Source organism: Balaenoptera musculus, chromosome 1, assembly GCF_009873245.2.
Source record: "Balaenoptera musculus isolate JJ_BM4_2016_0621 chromosome 1, mBalMus1.pri.v3, whole genome shotgun sequence".
Lineage (NCBI taxonomy): Eukaryota > Metazoa > Chordata > Mammalia > Artiodactyla > Balaenopteridae > Balaenoptera > Balaenoptera musculus.
Genome location: NC_045785.1, coordinates 38,713,013 through 38,717,597, shown reverse-complemented (window position 1 = coordinate 38,717,597; position 4,585 = coordinate 38,713,013). Strand labels below are relative to the sequence as shown.

The 4,585-nt window shown below is 47.5% G+C and overlaps 2 pseudogenes; one reads left to right on the top strand and one right to left on the bottom strand.

Moving 5' to 3' along the window:
- Positions 1-227: 227 nt before the first annotated feature.
- Positions 228-1,426, top strand: LOC118896779 (annotated as a pseudogene).
- A 2,331-nt stretch (positions 1,427-3,757) lies between these two features.
- Positions 3,758-4,030, bottom strand: LOC118894544 (annotated as a pseudogene).
- Between the last annotated feature and the right edge of the window lie 555 nt (positions 4,031-4,585).

The following is a 4,585-nucleotide window of genomic DNA, read 5'->3' as shown; positions in this document are numbered from 1 at the left end:
GTCCCCCCGTCCGCGCCCAGCCACCCTTTCCCTTTAGACACGCTCAGCCCCACCACCCCCCGCCCCTTTCCAAGCGTGTTCCCGGCCGCTGCCGCCGAAACTGAACCATCTCTAACCCCATATTCTCCACGTGCGACGCGCAGCCGGGTCTACAAGCGTTCCTAGAACAGAGATGAGCTATCTGGAATAAGGCCAGCAAGTGACCTGTCCATTTAAGCCACAGATGAATAACTGCAGCCAGCCCAATGTCTACTGCCACTTCAAGTAGTGGAAGAAGAACAGGGAAGTCTATAAGCTTTGCAGCAGAATTGCAGAGTATGATGCGAGACAGAGGCTCTCCAGTGCCACTGCATTTGGATGAATCTAGCTGTGGTTGGAGAAAGTGCATCTTGCCAAAATATATGGGTTTTCTTTAGGTGATTCTAGGAGGCCTCTTCACTAAATAGCAGTTTTGGTAGAAGATGTAGTACACACTCAGTTAATTAACCTGTTACAGCAAGCTGCTGAAGTTTCTCAGCTTCGGGGAGCAAGGGTAATCTCTGCTGAAGATCTTCTGTTTTTGATGCACAAAGATAAGACAAAACTTAGAAGACTGCTAAAGTACATGTTTTTCCGAGACTACAAATCAAAGATTGTCAAAGGCATCGACAAGGATGATCTTCTGGAAGACAAATTGAGTGGCAGTAATAATGTGAACAAAAGACGAAAAATCGCTCAAGACTTTCTCAACTCTATTGACCAAACAGGAGAACTCTTGGCAATGTTTGAAGATGATGAAATTGATGAAGTTAAACAAGAAAGAATGGAGAGAGCAGAAAGACAAACTCGAATTATGGATTCAGCTCAATATGCAGAATTCTGTGAAAGTCGACAATTAAGTTTCTCCAGAAAAGCCTCCAAATTTTGAGACTGGTTGGACCGCAGCAGTATGGAGATAAAGCCCAATGTTGTCGCTATGGAAATTTTAGCATATTTAGCATACAAAACTGCGGCACAGTTAGTGGATCTGGCTTTTCTCATGAGGCAGGACGTGGTAACCAAGGCAGGAGACCCCTTCAGCCATGCCATTTCTGCCACCTTCATTCAGTATCACAGCTCTGCTGAGGGATCTTGCCTGAGGTCCTACCTAGACTCTCCTGAGAACACACCTCCTCCTACACCAAGCGCTCCATCATCTGGATCACAGCTCTCAGGGAGAACCACATCAGGATCCCTAGGGAATGGGAGTGCTAGACAAGACTCAGCTAAAACCAAACAAAGGAAAAGAAAAAAGAGCTCCGCGGCCTGTGGTGTTGAGGCTCACAGCAATGCCATCCAGCCCTGTCACATCAGAGAGGCTGTTCGATGCTATGGCCACAAGATTGGCCCCCTTTCCCCATTCACAAGTGCCTACCGCAGGAATGGGATGGCTTTTCTGGCCTGCTAATGTGACTGTGACTGCAACAGGAAAGGCAATGTTATATTAAGGTGATTTCTGTTCCCCTCCTTGGGCAAAATAAAATACAAGTTTACCTTCTCTGCAAAAAAAAAAAAAAAGAATCCACCTGTACTGAGCCTGTGCTCTAGGGCCTGCGAGCCACAACTACTGAAGCCCGCATGCCACAGCTACTGAGGCCCACGTGCCTAGGGCCCGTGCTCCACAGCAAGAGAAGCCACCACAGGGAGAAGCCCACACACAGCAAGGAAGAGTAGCCCCTGCTCGCTGCAACTAGAGAAAGCCCACGCGCAGCAAAGAAGACCCAACACAGCCAATAAATAAATAAATAAATAAATAAATAAATAAATAAATAATAAATGTATGTGCTACTCCCATTTTATTGCCCTGATTAGTTCAGTGGACCCTGAGTCAATGGTCAGCTCTACCAGCCTGGTCCTGGGGAGTCAGGAAAATTGGGAACCCTGCGTAAATACCCAGTTTCCCAGGTACCAAGAAAAGAGATATGAGTAGTTCTCAATTGCTTTAGAACACGTGGGGGGGAGGGGTGTGTTTGGCACATCAGAGAAAACTCCATCTGACATTCCAAAAAGACCAATTTCCTTGTCTCTCACCCTCTCTCCTTCCTTCTCTTCTTTCCTACTTTTCCCTTCCCTCTCCTGCTAGGGATGATGACTCAGTGCCTTCCCTCAGCTAGACCCATTGGCAGTGTGACCTCAGGCAAACAGGGCTTCTGTTCCCCTCTGGAGGAACCCAGGTAGGAGGGCATGTTTCCGCACGAGGGTGGACTCTTGTAGCCCTCCCCTCAGGCCCTGTCCAGCTCCACCCCTCTTGGCATTTTCCAGATGTAAGTTCCCAATACCTTCTGCTCTCAGGGGTCTGGCTGAGGCAGCCAGGAGAAGGGCAAGCCCTCACCTGGTGTTCAAGCCACACACCGACCAAGCCTTGCCTGGCCCCCGCTACCTCCTCATCAGACACACTAGCTGCCTGGGGCAGCCAAGAGCTCCAGTTAAGAGCGCCATCTTGGGTTTCTGACTGGCCTGAGGTGCACGTCCAACCCTGGGCAAGTTCCTTAACCTCTCTAAATCTCAGGTTGCTAATCTGTAACACAGTGGTTATTATAGTCTCCTCCTCATCAGGTTGTTTGAAAGATTAAATGAGAGGATATGTGTACAGCACCCACCTCTCACGCTGAGTGCTCTGTACATTTAAGCTTAATATTCTTGTAGTTGTTTGGGGGTGGGTGGTGATCAATAAAAGGAGAATGGGTGAGACAACCTTTAGCTTGGATTCTGGGGTTTCTCTGTCTTCCAGACAGCTTGTCTCACTGCGATAGAGTTGCCTCAGAGTAATCCCAGCCGCCCCTAGCTGGAGCCCAGGCCTAGGTATGTGCAAGGTGGAGGGAGATGGCTCGGGCTATGGGCTGTGGGCAGGGCAGAGCAGGGTCAGGAGGCCTGCAAGCTGGCCATGTTCCATTCAGGCACAACCTATAAGGCAAGCCAGGATTCTGCCTCAAAGGCCTTTGGCTAAGGGGCCAGGATCGGGTTTCCGGAATAAACAGTTTGGGGTGTGCCAGGCAGCCTTTTGTGCTGGGAGCTGAATTCTGGGCCAACCTCCACCATGGACTCACTATGTGATCCTGGGTAAGTGGGTTCCTTCTCAGGTCCTCAATCTGCCCGTTTGTTCAATGGGAGGGTTGGACAAGGTCCCATCTCGCTCTAAGACATCATATTTGAAAGAGTTTGATGCCTGGAAAGAGAGCAGAGTTAGCCTAAAATTGTGGCTGAGAGTCTGGAGGCAGCTGGGAGAAAAACAAGGCTGTTTCTTTCTCTCCTCTAACCCCCAACCTTTGCCTACCTAGTTCCAGGCACTCTGTACACAGTGTACTTCTTCCAGGAAGCCCTCCGTGAGCCCACCCCCACCCCCACACTACTGTGTTTGGCTGTTAGTGATCCCTTCCTGCACTTAGAGTGTTGTATCTAATTGCGTTTATTTACAAGTCTCCCTCCTCTCACCCTCCAACCCTCCCCCCTCCTCAAAGGCAGGGGTACATCCAATTCACCTCTCTGGGTGCCCATGGCTCAGCACAGAACCCAGTGACCAACCATCCCCAGGTGCCCAGGACTGAGAGGTTTCCCAGCAAACAGAACTTTCAGTGATAAAATAAAGAAAGTCCTGGGCATACTGCAGTGCTTGATCACCAGTTGCTCCACAGTTGGGTAGACAAGTGCTTACTGGATTCAATTAAGAGGGAAAAACAAAAAGCACAGGAAATTTGTCAGCAAAAGGGGTGGCCCATTTCTATGATTTTTTATTTTAATTTTAGATTATGTCTGGATCTGCGATAGCCAACACAGGCTATCGACCATCATAAACCCCCCACATTTTCCCATACTTTTTAAACCTTTTATTGTTAAAATCCCAAATACCCTTATGGTGGGCCAGAATATTTCCAAAATAAGGCAGAGGTGTTGGCCCAGGAATCCTCAGCTTCTTAAAAGACCCATGTGAATAAGTCCCAAGTAGATAGAGAAGCACCAAGCTGGTAGCCAGGAGAACCCAGGTTTCCGTGGAAAAGCTTGGGATCTGGTCCATGGCCAATTTCCTCTGTGATTCCCTCCTCTGAGTTTCCTTTCAGCAGTGTGTGCTACTCTTTGCAGGCCTGTGAATGTGGAGCTTCCCTTCCTGTCCCCCATTTTTATGAATTTTCATGTCAGGGAGATAGGGGCCAGAAATTGTTTGGTCTTAACAACATGCCAAGGCTGCAATAAATATATTCAGAATTGCAGACTTTGGAAAGATTTTCCTGAGCATAATCTCCACTGATTCTCACAAAACTCTGTGAGCTCATTAAAGAAGGAAACCGAATATTTTTCTCACTAGTCACTGAGGTACAGAGGTAATACATGGAGAAATATACCAAATTCATGGATGGGAAGACTTAATATTACAAAATGGCAGTTCTTCCTAAAGCAATGCCATTCCAAACAGTCCCAACAGGAATTTCCATAGCACTTAATGAGCTGATCCTAAAATTCTTATGGAAGAATAAAGGGCTAAGTATAGCCAGAGGAATTTGAAAAAGAATAAGAGTAGATTTACCCCCATAAGATATCAAGACATTTTAAAGCTCTAGTAATGTTTTTTTAA